A 19,090-nucleotide genomic window follows, 5' to 3' on the forward strand; every position below is an offset into this window, starting at 1 on the left:
TCTGCTGACCCAACACTTAATCTTATTTTTTACTTTTGGGATCCTTTTCTTAAGCTAAATAGACTGAATTTTATTGTTTTTTAACTAATATATCAACAAAATATCTTCAAGTACATTTTAGATATTATATATGAAAATTTTGTCATTGCAATATAATGACATAATTATGAAAATAACTTTCAATAATCATATAGGTTATTCAAATATATAAATAAAGAAAAAACATCTATTTATCTCTTTATAAGTGGAAGATAAGGAGAAAGCAAGAAAAAGAGAAAATGTCTCCATATTTTAACACCCTGCACTTTTGAGTAACTCCTTTCTCTAAGCTAAAGCATTATACATGGGCCTAAACCAAGGTACCTGTCCCACACTGGGGGATAAACAGAGATGCAAACATGGTTGAGAGTATTAATTGTTCCAGAATTAATCTTCTACAAATACAGGTAGTGCCACTGTTTCCATCCCTAATGCTTTTTTTTGCCACACTTAAAGTAAGTGGAAACGTGGCCAAGTGAAAGCTAAACCAATATAAAAGGACAGTTGTTCCCTTCATCTAAATATATACATTTAGGTCAAGGAGAAAATATTGAATATGCTGAGGAGAGTCATTTTTCCCTTTGCTCTCAAACAGTGACTTTGATTTGAAATACAAAATTAACCTGACATAGGTTGTCAGGTTTTTAAATATATGTTTTAAATATAAATTCTAAATATAAATCTAAACTTGATATAGATTGATAATATGGACTTTACATTAAATAGCTGTGTAAACAATTCAAAATAAAGAGGAACAATACTGATAATTGGCACATGGGCATTCTGTTGGCTGAGACCATGGCCCAGTATTATACATAAGTAAAATAAGTAGAATAATATACATAAACCATTTTTGGCATAGAAAAACATGGTGAAGATCTATTAGAAATGATACTGGGTCTCTTTGGTGCATACATACACACACATATATATATGTATATACTTGTATAGCTGTTATAGCTTTTACGTCTTAAGAAACATATTCAAACTTATTTGTAATCTGGTATGTTCATTTTATAACTTATTGCCAAAAATCTAGAGAACCATATACAGACATAAAATATGGAGAACTTTATGATAGTTTCTGTGTAGATAGAATGAGAGTTCCAAATAGATGTTCTGCCTCAAATAAAAATAAACTGTTTTCACTCTGTATTATACCTTTTGATCACCACTGTATATCTGTAACTTACAGTTATGTGAGGGAGTTCTACTATCCTTTATTTTGCACTTTCAATGAATATAAAGGTAAAGGAAAAACAACTTTAGTTTTATAACTACTTCAAGAAGAGATACCTTATGATTTCCTCAGGGATATAAATAAGATGATGAGTCTTTAATGGATCTTCAGTGATTTTTTTTTCTTCTTTTCATCTTTTGCCTTAAGTGTATATGCCTGGCAATCTGTAAAAATTGTAAAAGCATGTAAGAATTGCAATATAGCATACATTAAAATGTATATCATTTAAGCAAACTGATAGAGACATTTTGATGTGTGCAAATTCTAGGATCAATTTTTTCAGTTACAAATAGAAATTAGTACTGTAGGGTTTTTTACAATGTTCATTTGCGATCATTTCTCTAGATACATCAAGGGGTGATAAAATTAAATTCCTTGTGTATGCATTTGCTTAAAAATTATTGAAACAGTCAAGTCTTGATTATGTGTAATAATTGAACATATGAACATCTTAAAAAAAATTAGATTGCCTAAAAGAAAAACCTTTAGATCCTATGCTAAAATTTTTCCTCATAGCAGAATTATCCTCATAGTTATGTTTTTTGAGGAATAGTCATTCAAGTGGGGATGGTAGGGAGTTCAAATGAATGTTAGGTGTCAACGTAAAACCAAACTTTTGTTTGTTTATTTGGTTGTTTATTTTACTCATTCAATTGCTGCTTATTCATTTCTTCCTTCAGTTTTTTGTTTGTGTAAGAGTATCTCAGGGTCTGGAATCCATGAGAGGCTGAATGCTCAGTGGTGCTGTCTCAGGGTGTCTCACAAGGTGGTAGTCAAGCCATCGACTAGGTTCCAGTCATAGAAGAGCTTGACCTGGCTAGGAAATTTGCCTCTAATCTCACTCAGGTGGTGGTTGGCAATTGTGTTTCTCACTTGCTAGAGGCTAGAGGCTTCTATTTGATTCTTTGCCACATGGGCTTCTCTTTAGGGGTACTCTCATTTTGGCAGCTTGCCTCCCCTAGAGCAAGCAAGTGATTTGAGAGAGAGAGGCAGGGGAGAGGGACGGTCCGAGATAGAGCCTTGGTCTTTTCATAATTTAATCTCAGAAGTGACTTACCATGACTTGTATCATATGTTATTGGTTACAGAGACCAAATCTGGTAAAGCATAATAACATAAGAGCGTAGATACCAGGATATACGAATTATTGGGGGTCATTTTAGAGGTTCCTACCACACCAGGTCTGTTATCGGCACTGCTGGTCTCAAAACTCAATATTGACAGTGTACCAGATGTATCAGATGTGGAAGGCTGACTCACACAGATCAAATTCACAGGAGATATTATCTTCACATAATATACTCTCTTTTCCCAAACTCTTCAGCTATACCAATGTTCCCTTTGAACAAAACAAGTTTTTTCCCCCATTTTGGAGTATTTACATTGTTTAGAATTTTCTGCCTAGAATTCTCTTACCACAAATCTTTGCATGGTGAAGTCTTCCTTATGATTTATATGCTTCTTCAGATGTTGCTTCCTCATGAAGCCTTCCCTAATCACATCATGTAAAATTGCCCTTTCTTTGTCTTTATACCATTTTATTATTCTGTTTGATTTTCTTTATAGCACTTATGGCTCTCTGAATTATTTTGACTTCTTGCTTGCTTGGAGATTATCTCCTCAAGAGAGTGTAAGCTCCATTAAGGAGAGAATTTTTTCTGTTTTGTCACTGCTGACTCTCTGGTGTCTGAACCAATACCTGGAACATGGTAGACATTCAGTAAACAAACAAGAATGTTAATTTACTGATTCATGGTAAGAAATGTCTGTCATGTGACCTGGACATTTTGTGTCACTTGATTATTTGTCCCCATAGAAAATTACATAGGAACAAATACTATAATCAGACAAATCTTTGGTGAGCATCCTGAAGTTAAACAAGGTAAAATGATTGGGTGTTCTCAATGGCTAATTGCCCAGCCTTGAATTCTTGAATTTTAAATTTTAAACCTACAGATATTTTCTCTTTCCATCTCTCTCCCGCCCCTGTCTCTCTCTGTCTCTCTGTCTCTTTCTCTACCCCCTCAAATAGTTTCAAATTAAACATAATATTTAAGACATGAGAAGGGAGGAAAACAACTTCAAATTAAGGAAATTAATATGTATAACAAATTAATAAATTCCAAAAGTAATATAACACTTATTTTCTTTTTTATGAAAATGTGACATTTAGTCAAGAAAGAAAATATATATGAAGATAAAAATGAAGGGAGAAGAATAATTTTTAAAAAATGATTTAGAAACCATTTCTACAGAAGTAATATACTAGCATATTAATGGTTAGTAATAATAGTGGGTTTTATCTTTTAAGAAACTATTCTATATTTGTGAGAAGAATTTTTTGTTATATTTTTCATTTCAACAGATTTAGGGGAAACAATTGTTTTTTTTTAGATGGATGAATTATGTAATGGTGAAGTTGGGGCTTTAGTGTACTCATCCCCAGAATTGTGTACATTGCTCCTGATGAGTAATTTCTGATTCTTCTTTTCCCTCCCACCTTCCCCTTTTCTTAGTTTCCAATAGCCAATATCCAATACCTCTTATGGCCATATATACCCATCGTTTACCTCTCACTTATAAATGAGAACATGTAATATTTGTTTTTCCATTTCTGAGATATTTTACTTAGGATAATGCTCTCCGGTTTCACCCAAGTGCTGCAAAATACATTATTCATTCGTTTTGATGGCTAAGTAGTATTCTGTGGTATGTATATACCACATTTTCTGTTATCTGCTCCTTAGTTGATGGGCACTTAGGTTGATTCCACGTCTTTGCCATTGTGGATTGTGCTGCAATAAACATTTTTGTGCAAATGTCTTTGTGATAAAATAACTTCTTTTCCTTTGGGTATATGCCCAGTAGTAGGATTCCTGGATCAAATGGTAGGTCTACTTTTAGTTCTTCAAGGAATACCCATACTGTTTTTCATAAAGGTAGTACTAATTTGCAGTCCTACCAACAGTGTTATAAGTGTTCCTTTCTCGTTGCATCCATGCCAGCGTCTGTTGATTTTTATTAATAGCCATTGTGATAGGGGTAAGGTGGTATCTCATTGTGGTTTTAATTTGCATTTCCTAGATGATTGGTAATGTTGAGCATTTTTTCATATGTTTGTTGGTCATTTGTCTATCTTCTTTTGAGAAAAATCTGTTCATGTATTTTGCCTACTTTTCAATAGGGTTATTTGGTTTTTTTCTTGCTGATTTGTTTGAGTTCTTTATAGATTTTAGATACTAGTGCTTTGTCAGATGTGTAGTTTGTGAATATTTTCTCCCTCCTGTAGGTTGTTTATTCACTCTGTTTATTATTTTCTTTACTGTGCAGAAACATTTTAGTTCAATTAAGTCTCATTTATTTAGTTCTATTGTTGCTATATTTGCTTTTGGGGTCTTAGTCATAAATTATTTGCCTAGCCCAATATCCAGAAGAGTTTGTCCAACATGTTCTTCCAGAATTCTTGTAGTTTCAGATCTTATATTTAAGTCTGTAATGCATGTTGGAAAAATTTTTGTATGTAGTGAGAGATAGGTATCCAGTTTCATTCTTCTGTGTGGCTATCCAATTTTCCCAGCACCATTTATTCATTAGGGCATACTTTCCCCAATGTATGTTCTTATCTGCTTTGTTAAAAATCAATTAGTTTTTGATATATACTTTTATTTCTGTATTCTCTATTCTGTGCCATTGATCTATGTGTCTGCTTTTATATCATTGCCATGCTTCTTTGATTTCTATGGCCTTGCAGTATAATTTGAAGTTAAGTAATGTGATGTTTTCAGATTTATTCATTTTACTTAGGATTGTTTTGGATATTTGAGCTCTTTTATTCCATATGAAATTTAGGGTTGTTTTTTCTAATTTTGTGAAAAGTGACATTGATACCTTGATAGGAATTGCACTGAATCTGTAGATCACTTTGGGCAGTATGGATATTATAATATAACATTATTAATTCTCCCAGTGCATAAGCATGTGCTGTTTTTCCATTTATCTGTGTCATCTGTGATTTCTTTCATCAGTGTTTTATAGTTTTCCCTGTAGAGATCTTTCACCTCCTAGTTTAAGTATATTCTCAGGTATTGTATTGTCTTTGCAGCTGTTGTAAATGGTATTGAGCTCTTGATTTGAAATTCAGCTTGCCGGTTATTAATACATAGAAATGCTACTGATTTGTGTACATTAGTTTTGTATGCTGAGACTTTACTGAGTTCTTTCAACAATTCTAAAAGTCTTTTGGAGGAGTCTTTAGGATTTTCTAGATAGAAATTTTCTAGATAGAAAATCCTAAAGATTATCATCAGCAAACAGGGATAGTTTGACCTTCTCTTTTCCAATCTGGATGCCCTTTATTTCATTCTCTTGCCTGATTATTCTGGCAAGGACTTTCAGTACTATGTTGAATGTGAGAAGAATTTTTCTGATACTTAAAGTTAAAATAAAGCCTTATCCAACAATACTTTATTACTGCTCTAACTAACTTTGTTTCAACTTGAGCTAAAGTATATTATGTTAATGCATATATTATAATTATGAAAATATGAAGTAATATGAGGAAAAGGAAACATAGATTAAGCTCACATTAATGTTCATGTCTCCCCTGTCTCCTGATGCAAAAGGTATAATGTGTGATACCTCAGTGTACTATAATAAAACACTGACTAAGAAAAGAATATATCAAATACTTTCTAGCAGGATTTCTGGGGCAGTATCAATAAACAAAGTAAAGCCTGATGAATATATTCAAAATGAAAAAAAAAGGATTAATTTGGTGGCTAAGGGATGCTAAGGTTTTTGGAAGAAAGGGTTCAAAGTGGAGAAATGATAAGTCCAAAGTAATGACAACATCTGTTGAATCATAGACTCTTCTGAGAATCTTAAAGAAGCTATGGAATCTAGAAAAGTATTAATATTAAATTATAATTTAGATTATATCTAAATTATATAATCTATATTTTCAATATATTCATGCTCTGTCATGAGTTTTCACCTTTTTATTTTCACCTAGATGTAGAATATTTGGCTTTTTATGTAAAATAAGCCACATCAAAATACTTACTATACTATGAAAAAGCATGAAAACAGGAAGCCCTACCAATTTTAGGAGACCAAATTTGTCAAATGGGTAATTTTAATCATATAACTGTTTCTAGTATATTCACTCAAGAAGATTTGATATTTGAATTTGAAATTTTATTGAGCAAATTTTCTTTTGGGCTGTTAATAAGATTATATTTCATTATCATCTATGAAATCTTTAAATTTCCCTTAGTAAATATTATTAAGGAGTAATTTAAAGGAAAAATTTCCCAAGTACAAGCAGGAATGATACTTTGAAACTAATAAACTATGTATGCTAGATAACTAGTAAATGATGTATCTATTATTTATGTAATTTTATTCTTTAGGCATCTTTACTTTTATTAAGTGATTTTTCCCCTGAAAACAAAGGGTTCTGTGTGAATACCTAAGGACCTGTAAGCAATACACGTATACTCACAGAAGACACCAATAATACATTATACCTTAAGTGAATATACTTTAAGGAAAAAAGGACTCACTTTGAATTGGACATATAAACTAAACCCAGAGCTAACTGAAGCCCTGTTAATGAGAGACATTAGATCATGAAAGTCAAGAAAAAACTTAGGAGCTATTCCAGATTGAAGAAGACTAAATAAATATTATAACTAAAAGCAATGTGACTCAGAGCTAGTTCTTTTGCTGTAAAGGACATTATTGGAACAATTGATAAAACTTCAGTGATTTCTGAAGATTAGATGGCAGCAATATATCACTGTTAATTTCCTGGTTTGTATTTGGCATGTAGGTTGTGTAGAGAATGTGTTTGTGTGTAGGAAATACACACTAAAGTTTGTAGGGAATGATGGTGCACCAGATTGGCAGTTTACTTTCAAATAATTCAGAAAAGAAGTTATTTTTCAAGTTTTTGAATTTTCTATAACTTTATGACTGTTTCAAGATAAAAAACTCATTTTGTTTTGTATCGTTGTCCTTTGATTTTATTTTTAGTTTGTTTTTATTTTGGGAAGAACATGTAACATGACATCTACCCTCTTAACATATTTTGGGGTGCATAGTACAGTATTGTTAACTATAGGCACAATGTTGTACTATAGATCTCTGGGATTTATTTATTTTGCTAAACTGAAACTTTGTACCAGTTGAACAACAGCTTCCCATTTCCTCCTTCCCTCAGCTCCTGGTAACCATCATTCTACTCTGTTTCTATGAGTCTGACCATTTTATATATTTCATGTAAGTGGAATAATGCAATATTTGTCCTTTGGTGACTGGCTTATGTTACTTAGCAGGTTCATCCACATTGTCAAGATGGCAGGATTATCTTCTTTTTTAAGGCTGAATAATATTCCATTGTATGTACATACCATATTTTCTTTATCCATTCATCCATTGTTAGAAATTTAGATTGCTTCCATATCTTGGCTATTGTGAATAATGAATCAGTGAACGTAGGGGTACAGATATCTCTTCAACAGTCTGATTTCAATTCTTTTGGATATATACTCAGAAGTGGTTTTGCTGGATCATATGGTAGTCCTATTTTTAATTTTTTGAGGAAATTGCTCACCATAGTTTATCATTCTGTTTCCATAGGATCTGCACCATTCTAATAGAGAGAACATAAGCATTTATTTTTAAAAGATACTTTTAAAGATGAATTCTTTAAAAATCAAGATTAAAAAGTACTATCAACTTAGATAAAATTATTAGCTTTATTTCTGAGTTACTTATATAAGGCAAGAGAATAATTTGCATTTATATACTAAAATGCTTAAATCTTTATAAAAATCAGCATTTCAGTAATAAAAGTTCTATATATGAATGATATATGTATTGTATATTAATTTTTTTCCTAACTTGAATGGCAATAAATACTTTATATTCATAATTATCACTCAAATTTCTTTTTTTTTAAATTTAGAATGCATTCTCTTTATTTTTTTTCAAGAAAATATGAGAGTACAAACATTTTGATTGCATTTTATAACTCAAATTTCTTAAGTATTCATTTCCAAATAATGTTTTTATTTTTGTATAAGTTTGTTTATTCTCTTTTTATAAGATTACTTCCATAGGCAGGTTTATATAAAATATGGTGAATTTGTCATGCTTTTTAAAAATACTCTCCCTTCCTTGTTATCTATTTTCCTACCAGTTTTCATTATCAATATAATGAAGAACAGTTCATAAATTAATATGTATTCCAAACTGGACAGGTATGACTAAGTCATTTTCTGTTCTCATTTCAATGTCCTGTTAATAAACTTATCTCATTTGGCATTGTGGTACTCTACTAGTTATTTCAATGAAATACATCAATAGGTTCCTTAGTGCTATTGTAACAAAAATTCTGTTGTCAGGCACAGCTTACAGAATGGCTTTTTGATATTTCTATTAACTCTGTTTTTGTAATTCTGTTTTGTAACTGTAATATATAATTGGATACTGTGTGTTTTTATAATCATATTACCTTATGCTTTAACCAATTTGTATCCATTTACAAAGCACAGTATTTTTGCTGAATCCATGGTACCATCCCCTTCTGGGCCATCCTTATCAAAATTGACAGTATGACAAGCTAGCTACCAAGGGTAACAGTATTAGTGCCCTCTGGTTTTAGAAAATTGTTAATTAGAGCCAGGTATTTTCTTTACTTCTTCTCACTTTGTGCTATAGTTTCAATTCAAATGAAATAATTGACAATTATCACATTCTATATTTAAAATCATTCTATGAATTATAATGCAGCATAACAATGTAATTATTCGAGTCCCTTCTCAACTATCAAATATATATGTTCATAGATTTGCAAAAGGAAAGCCTGTGAGTTCTGTTTTGTGAAGTAATTGTATTTCTTTTTAACCTTATATTCTCAACATAAAATTAAGACTAAGAATATTATGGTTAGCTAAGATCGTGTCAAATCCAGTGAGGAGCTTGGGAAAGGTCACAAAGGCCAAGTAGCATCATGGTATTCAAATTGTTCTTTTCAGAGTACTTTGCTCAATAGCTACTCTGATCCCTGATCATCAGTTAACCAAAAGATGAAAACTGCCTGTTGTAACAGTGAGTTTGAAAGCACTGGCACTTCAGTTTCATAAGATTTCAAGGCTTAGTCTCTCACACAGCAGTTAGCCTGCACCCTTCCTTCTGTTTCACCTAGGAAGAGCCACAATGTACTTGCGTGGGTATATGCTCTGCTGTCAAACAAACCCAGATTTGTATTCACGCCCTGTTGCTTGTTCATGAGTTATTTACCTTCTCTGAACCTCAATGTCCTTCTTTGTAAAGAGTGCTGAGTGTTATAACCTCTTTTAAGATGGAAAATATATTGTGGGTAATAGTTGATGAAATAAGGCTTGTTATCATTTAAAGCCAGGAAAATTTTTAAGCAAATTTAGTATACACTGGTACTTAGAAAATTTGGATATGTATGAGAAAAGATTGACATGCATTATATTGTTTTTCATTTTATCTCATAAAAATCTTTTTATTGAAAAGGGAATGGTATTATTTTTTAGTTTTTTCTTTATAGTAAAGTCTTAAAATATTGTGTAATGCTAATATACTTTTCTTATTTTTCTAGCAGCACTGTAATAAAAACTGTTATGCAGATAATTGTCTCTCATCCTCAATAAAGTATACATAATGTTTAATTATCTAGTTATTTAGTCTGTTTTTATTTTTAAAATTGATAGATTCTTTATGTAAATATTGAACTTAGAAACTAAAACATGATAAAATTAACAAAACACTCAACACACATTAGGAAAGGCACACATCCATTTTTTGTGTCTTCATATATAAATGAATATTTTATATGTATTTTTATAAATACATTCACTGTAGATTTGCACATTCAAAGTTTAATGTAGATGATTGTTCTCCCCTTTATGGCCTCTATAGAAATGTAGTATCTACTAATGGCATGTCCTAAAACATCATATTAATATTGACTTTGGTCTCAGTGTCTCGGGCCAGAAAAATATACAAGGAACCTAGTTAACAGATCTATTCCTGTCATCTCAGATATTACCTCTGTGCTAGTGGTGAGTTGCCAACATTTATTTCCAACCTGAATTTTTTTACCTGAATTCTAATTCCATATTCTAATAGCCAGATCTCAAATGGAATATTTACCATATGTCAAAACTGAAATCGTCCTCATCTCTCTCCTCCACACACCACCCCATAGCAAAATCAAACCAAACTAGACTAAAATTCCAAGCATCTTATTATACACTGCCTAATGACTGTACCACCCACTAAATCACAGAAATTAGAAATATTCATCTTCTTTTCCTCTCCTACTACTCCCAAATCACTTGCTATCAACATGTATCATTTTTAAACACTCATCCCTTCCCACTCTTATCACCCTCCTCAAGTTTCTTAATAACACTTGCCTTTTCCTTAAACAGTTCCTCCTCCCTGTCATCTCCACCAATGGAATCCATCCTCATTGTTGTCAAGGCTTTCTTACTAAAACATAGTATGATCCATATCGACTTAAAAGCTCACAGTGACTTCTCACAGCTTTCAAAAGAAAAACATGTCAATACCTTTCATCATCTGGAGTCAACATTTCTACCTTCATTACCACCCAACTCTTTCACCATCCCACAGGGTCTCTCAGCCACATTCAATATACAATGCACCTTTATTTCTCTAAGCATCTTTCTTGGGACCGTCCCTTTTTCTCCCTGAAAAACTCCAAATCATCCCTTAACTTCCCCATTATTTTCACCATGAAATAAACCATAAATTACGCATTCAGAGTGGTAGCTTAAAAATTCTACTAGAGTTTTTTCAAGGCGAAGTTTCCTCAGGAATTTGGATCTAATTATAGTTTTACCCAGAAGTCTAATAAGCTTAATTTCATGAGAGATCTTCTCTTTTTTTTTCATTTTGAATATATTATCTGAAGCTCAAACCGCATACATGGTTCAGCTGTCAAGTAAGCAACTGCTGAGCAGTGTGCTTTCCTTCCCAATCACAGGTTTTGTAATGGTATAGTCTCAGCAACAGTAGACATGAAACAGGTATTAGGGAATTGATTTTTTCCAGGTCCCTTCTATGATATTTTATTAGATACAGAAAAAAAAAAAAAGCCTGAATTTCAGCAAATATGTTTTAGTTCAGCATTTTGAAAGATTTTTCTCACCCCCATGCTTTGATTTTTACTTTTAAAAAAGATTCTTTAGGAGTAAACAACAAACAATTACCCTATTATTGATAGTTGGTTCAATAAAACACACTTAAACAGCTGAAATGTATCTAACTCTCCATAGATTTTCTGCTTTCTTCATATCTTTGCTCTTCTCTTTACTTATATCCAGGGTTATTTCAGGTCTTTCAGTATGCAAAATACATCTTTAAAAAGCTTGCTTTTCTGCTGAACAGATGCAAGGGAAATATTTCTAAATTGCTATAGTTTGCCACAGTTTCTGTGACATTTAAGATCAGTGCCTGAGCAATATTAAAAATAAAAATTCACATAAGATATTAACTTCATGATATTAATTTCTTTGGATACATATTTTATATTTCCTTTTGGTAAAATGAGATTTTATTTGTTCTTTCATGGATTTTAAAAGCTATGGTTTCTTCCTTGCCAAATCCATTATATCTAGTTTTATGTTGCTTATACTCAAAAGGACCCCAAACCTGTACCTAATTATATTACATTTCTATTTCTTTTGCTTTAAATTTAAACTTTTTTATAACTTTAATAGGACTTCTGCTTACATATACTACATTATAGCAATCTTTTCTGATTATAAAATAAATGCACTTATTTTATAAGCAAGATTAGAAATAAAATTAATCAAATTAAAAATCTATGACTTATCAAGTATTAACTGTTTTATGTTCATTATAAAAAGAAAGATGGGATAGAATATATTATGCTACATGAATTGTTTAAAAATAACATTCTCTATTTAGGAAATATTCAGTGGCATTTTGGATAAAGGAATTCTTTTGTGTTTCAATTACATTAAAATGTTATTAAAGCTATTTATGAACTCTGGATTATAGTGAAATATTTCTAAATTAAACATATTTCTAAAGGCAAACATCACTATTTTATACCATTTTTAAAAGAAGAAGGAACAGCATTTTATGTGCTAAATATAATCTTGAAGGGCATCTCATAAATTATTACTTCCATCTAAATGGCTATACATTTTTAAATATGTTTATATACTTGAGTTTTATAAAATGAAGATCCAATACCTATAAGCTCTATTTAGGAGATAATTTAAAATAACAAATATTTGACTTCTATTGCTTATGTATTAACAACATATAAACCCTAGACATGGCATTCAAGATTCATTAGTCTGGTCTCCTTCTTTCTTTCCCCCATTCCCCACTTAATTCCTAAGTACAATTTCTGGTTTTGTGCCTCTCTATGCATACTGATAATTTCTCACTTTATATAATGAACAAGTAAGTTAAAAAAAAACACCTTAATTAATCATATACCTAATATGTGTCAGACACTATTCTAGGTTCCAGAGGATATAAAAATAGAGACAGATTCTCTATTCTTCAGTGATTTGCAAGTGTGGCGGAGCAAGACAGACAATAAAGCATAAACAAATACATGAATAAGACAGGTAACTGCTATGAAGAAAACAGATTTTTGAGAGTTTGGGGGAGGTTGGATGATTTTTTGTTTTTTGTTTTATTTTGTCTAGGCTAGTCAGTGAAGACCATTTTGAAGAGGTAGAGTTTGCATTTAGATTTGATTGATGAGAATGATGAAGTTATAAAGAGAAAAAACAAAATCAATACCGAAAAAAAAAAAAAAAGAAGAAGGAGGAGTGGGAGAAAAACAGCAAACAGGAGAAATACACTTGTGATGGGAACGAGCTTGATGTGTCTATGGAGCAGTGAAGGAGTATGTGAGGCTGGTGGGGCAAAATTATGAAGTGCCTGTGAACCATGTTTGGAAATTAGGATTATATTCTGATTGTAATGGGAAGCCATTCACCCTTTGAGAAATAGAGAACTGTGATTTGATCTAAGCTTTATAACAGTCAGTCTGGTTGCTCTGCAGAGAAGGGGTTTTGTGTGGGCAAAATTGAAAGAAGGACACCAGTTAGGAGATGATTGCAGTAGTGAAGATGAGAAATGATGGTGGCTTCACATAGGGTTGTAGTGACAAAGATGGTGAGTGGGAAGATTTGAAATCCATTTTGGAGGTAGAGCCTTGCTGACAGAATGTCTGGTGAAAGGAACAAATGGGAATTCAGGAACATTTCCAAAGTTTGTGTTTGACTAATTTAATGGATAGTGAACAATTTCCTGATGTAGAGAACATTTGAAGAGGAGCAGCTGAGGGGAATCAGAAATTTGATATTGGCAGTGAAAGTTTGAGATATCTATTAGATAATCAAATATAAGCAGCTGGATACATAAATCATCTCTCCAGGGAAATAGAGATATACACTTAAGATTCATCAGTACATAGAACATATTGAAAAGTATGACACTCATTGAAGTTATCAAAGGAGAGAGTATATATAAATAAAGATGAGACAGGGACCCAGAATTGAGCCTAGGATACTTTAATGTTTATAGTTTGAGCATGGAAAAGGAGCCTACAAAAGATACTAAGAGTGAGCCGCCAGAGAGTTAAAAAGAAAACCAAGTGCAGGTAGTGCCACAGAAGCCTAGAAAAAAAGCAGAAGGGAGGAGACAATTGTACTAGATATTGCTGAGAGGTCAAGTAAGATGAGAAAGAAAACTGAGCATTGGAATTATTAAGAGATATGTCAGTGATATAGGAGTTTGATTAGGACTATTTGAGTAGTGCATTATGTGCAGTGTCACAGTTAAGGAGAGTGATTAAGGAGAGAATAGGGATTCGTAAAAGGAGGCAAAAAGCACAGACAATTTCTTTAAGTTTAGCTGCAAAATAGAGCAGTAAAATGGCAGCAGTAACTGGACAGGGACATGGTATCATGGAAAAGACTTTTTACAGATGAATTACAGTGTAGCTTATTTGCAAGATGATGGAAATTATCCAGTAGAAAAAGAAGAATTAATGATGCAGGAGAGAAGAGAAATAATTACCAGAACAAATGCTCGAGGAGGTGAGGGAATGGGATGCAGAGCACAAGTAGAGGACGTGGCCATAGAAGCAGGGACTCATCAAACTGGGAAACATTGGTGGCCGGGCAGACATTTTAGGGGTAAAGTTTTGAATAGATGATACAAGGTGGGGAGATAAGAATGTTCTTAACTAATTTCTTTGATTTTCTCTATGAAACGTGAATAAGAGTCATCATCTGAGTATGAGTAGAAAACATTAGAGATTTAGGGAGACGAGAAAGTACGAAAGAATAGTCCTCTTAGAGAGTAAGAAAGTTAATGTATTTGGGTGGTGTAATAGAATCATATGACAGTGATGACTTTACATTTGAAATTTAAGATTGTACATTCGAAGGGAATCTAATCAGCAAAGTTGAGCAATCTTCAGAAAGTCAGATATTTTGCAGGCATAGAAAATCCAGCCAGCCAGCTGGATTTTGCCAGGAAAGCTAGATGGAGGAGGGAGCAAGGGAACTTGGGCTGTTTGTGGGATAGTGACTAAGACCTAGGACCACAAAATCCAAGGTGGGAGATAGACATAAGTGACGATATGAAAAGGCCAGGAAGGAATATTTCATTCGTCCTTATTTCCTTTTTATATAGTATAAGTCTTTAAAGTGCAATTCAAATGCCACTCTCTCTGTAATGTGTCACCTGACACTTTAGGCACACAATTATTCTTTTCTCTTTGTTACATTGCCTTTGTACATTTCTCTATGAGAGCATTTATCACATCATGTTGAATTTGTTTTCTGTGAGTATATTTCCAAGAAGACTAAACTTTTAAAGGGAAAAACTATGTCTACTTTATTCATCTTTATTTGGCAATAATCTGGGGCATAAGGAAAGTTCTCAAAAACACCTGCTAAATGAAGGCAGTCAGTGTAGTATGAAAGGAAGTGCTTTAGTGTCTAGAATAATTCCAAGCAGTTGATGGCCACCTGGTGAATACTTGATTGATTGTAAGGAACAGAAATGAATAGGAAATTAGGCTTTGTGGTATTTTCTCATATCATAGTTGGCATTTTAACAAATTACTTGATTATTGACAAATTAATAACTCAAACATAATGTTCATTTTTTATCTTTCTTTTCATTTCATTTGCATACTTTTAGCCATTCCATTCATCATTAGCCTTAGAGAGAGTTCACTACAGATGTTAAATTATCTTTTGTTTTTAAAAATTGTTGGCAATGTAATAATATGGCTTAAACAAGCACTCTTGACTTATACGTGGATTTTAATTTGCTTTCTTAAATTAGTTAATTGAACGTATCAATTTTAATTGAAAATAAATATCAACTTTGTATGTATTCTTAGATGATGTTTCCTTATGAGAAAATGTATTATAGTACATTTTAAATGGAATGAATTTCCATAACATTATGCAAAATGAAAATGTGTTCTAAAGAAAGAAATGACGAAGAAGTTACAGTGTATTGCAAGCAATATGGCCTTTTCTAAATTGCCAAACGTTGCCTGGGAAGCAACCCATGTAAAACATTTTGTATCAGAATGTCCATAATGTAATTATAACTTGCCATAGATACCTGTTACCAAAGTTTCTATAGTTTCCTAAATGCATTGTGCTTGAAAATGTTTACAAAATCTTTTTCATCCTTGATGCCCAAATGTAACTACTGTGCATTCCCCTGATAAGGCTGATATTGTGAATAAAAAACACTATCAAATAATAAACACTGTGTTCCACTGTTATATTGAAAGAATCATTATTTGATTTGTGATCTATGTAAAATTGTAAAATAAGTCACATTTTAAAGGAATTCTGTTCTACTTTTGTTTTCAATAAAAAATTAGTGCCCTCATTTTTTCCTCTTAGAGAGCTTTAGATAATTCCTGATAGAAAAAATTTGCATTTGAAATAAATTTTCAGTTTGTTATAGGAAGAAGCATGTTGAAAGAGTCTAATCCAAGATGAAGGTAGAACTGAAATGCAGCAAATTGTAGGAGACAGTTGATGAGAAATATGAACTCAGTTGATTTAGGGCTGTGGATAGCTGTTTCCTTTTACAGTAACAATGAAAAACCTGATATTCTTGCTTCAGTTGTAATTCAGTAACTGCCATAATTATTTTGTGTTTCTTAGATAAAATATTATGATTAACATTAGTTATTGGTGCATGAGCAAAATTTACTACCTTGTAAAGCCTGGGAGACATTCCACCAGTAAAGTTTGAATAGATGATACAAAGTTCTGTTTTAACTGTGGCCTGTTTTTAAGTTTAGAAATTGAAATAAGGATAACTAACTTCCCTAAAATTTCTTTTATTGTTTTCTGTCACATTTTTCCATATGTAGTTTCAAACAGAAATGCACACTGGTTTTTCATTCTGGGATTACTGAAAAAGTAAGATGAAACAGAAATATAAATTTTTGGTTACATCATAAACTATTTTTAAACTAACTTACTTGGGATGACCTGATGCATTTGAAATCTAGAAATGTTTATAATCTCACAGAAAGAAATTATTACTTGAAAACTATATAATTGTAAAAAATAAGTATTGTTTAGGGGGAAAATAGCATTAGATGAGTTGTTCTAACACTTTAATAGCAAAATTAAAAATATTTTATTAAAATTCAATACAAACTTCCTAAATATACCAGTATTTCAAAACTTCTCTTGATATTTTTAAGTTTACAAAGTAAAATCTTGATTAATTTTCCTTAATTCAGCCTGTGCCAGGTAGAGGGGGTTTGGGCTTTGGAATGGGGCAAACATGATTCCAAATCTCTTTTTACCTCTTGGTGCCTTAGTACTGTAGAGTAAGTCATTTAGCCTCTCCAAACCTCAGTTTCCCATATGTATCATGTATTCTGGCATTAGATGTAATACAGTATGTATACTATACCCAGTAGTGTCTTGTACATGATAAGGTTGATGCATGACAACTGGAAGTGGTTGTTAAATTCTCAGAGGGAGGAAACAAAAAAGAAGCCAGGAGAAGCTTCTCAGAGGGACTCAATACTGTAGTAGTCCTTGTTCAAGATAAAAATAAATTCAAAGAGAAGAGGGCCATCCAGACTATACCAACATTATCATACTAGAAGGTCTCTCTTGATGTTCTTTTACCTTTCATCCTTTGAGTTTGAAATTTTGGCAGAACCCCTGGATTCAACATTTGCCACTTCTATCCCTGTTTGCCTGCTTTACTTCACAATGGCAGTTGCACAACAGAGTCTGGAATAACAATTCCTCAGGAAGCTAAAGTACTGATAATCCGGATCACCCTTGCTAGCCCACTAAACCATGAGTCATAAGGCATTTACACTAAATGGCCCATGGCACAAGTACCCATTTTACATTTCCTGAGTTATCTTGACCTCTGTTCTCAAGGAACTGTCCTTTGAGTCCTTTTATTTATCTTAATGACCTCAGTGCCTGGCATCTTGTCTCTAAAGACAAGGAAGGTCATTACATAATGATTAAAGGATCAATTCGACAGGAAGATGTAATAATTGTAAGTATGTATGCACTCGACATCAGAGCACCTAAGCATATAAAACAAATATGACAGATCTGAAAAAGATAATTAACAGCAATATAATAAATTTCACCATTAACCCCAGGTAACTGATCAGGAAATGAATGTCACCATTCATAAACAGAAATAAGCTCCTCTGCTTATTTTTCTGTACCCCCCACCAATAAAAAAAGTTTGCCTGAATTAACCCAAACCCAAATCCACTGCTTTATGTACAACCCATTATATTGTATGTTTCTGGTGAGAGTGGCTCCATATGTACCATCTGTATATATAAGGATTATTATCAGTAAATGTATTAAAGCTGAAAGGTGTAATAATTTCCAGCACTAGAATAAAACAAATTTAAATACTTTTTCAGTTTGCAGACAATAAATATGTGCATCGTGATTCCTGAAGGTTATTCAATAGCATTTCTAACACATTATTTTTAGCATCACACACCTATATAGTAGATTTACTACATATGTAATATCAAAACTATCATTATTATATTCAATTATGATCCCCAAATTCAATATGCTTTTGACAGACAGCTAATGTGAATATTCTATCTTCCTTTCTCAGTTAATAAAGGTTTTATTATAAGTTGAACCAAGAATTTTTATTCCCTTTTACTCTGGTGGCATTTAAGGTTAACAGATTCTGATATTACCTCAGTCTCCTTTCTTTTGACAAGTATAAATTAATCACTTTTGGAGAAGCTTTTCTTAGCTAAATTACAGAAATTTAAACGTCAACCTTTTTCTAAAGGTAATGTTTTTATTAAGAGCTAACAAAGTTAAGAAAGGAATAAGGAATTCAAAATAGTGGAAAAAAGTTTCCTTAAACTGACAAATATAATATGTTCATTTTGACTCTCCTTAAAACCACAAAAAAACCTTTTCTAGAAGACCTATTCAAATTAATTTAGATTTTAATAATATGTGTTAATATTTGGAGAAACTATATTAATCTTTCTGTATTAATAAGTTAAATTAAACTAAATGCTGTGAGCATTTATACTGAATATACCCATTTTACTATAGCCAACTTATGAGCTCAATTCTTTTTTCTCAGTGGTTCCCAAAATTTAATTTACTATTGTATTTCTACTGTATTTTTTATTCATGCAGATATCAACTCTCTCATAAGAGTTTTTCTTTTTTTAGT

At 32.1% G+C, this 19,090-nt stretch overlaps 1 protein-coding gene across 6 annotated transcripts in view; it reads left to right on the top strand.

The window, feature by feature from the left end:
- Nucleotides 1–19,090, top strand: part of LRRC7 (leucine rich repeat containing 7) — a 510,593-nt gene that overhangs the window by 238,792 nt on the left and 252,711 nt on the right. The window lies entirely within an intron of this gene.

This window comes from Microcebus murinus, chromosome 2 (assembly GCF_040939455.1).
Source record: "Microcebus murinus isolate Inina chromosome 2, M.murinus_Inina_mat1.0, whole genome shotgun sequence".
NCBI lineage: Eukaryota > Metazoa > Chordata > Mammalia > Primates > Cheirogaleidae > Microcebus > Microcebus murinus.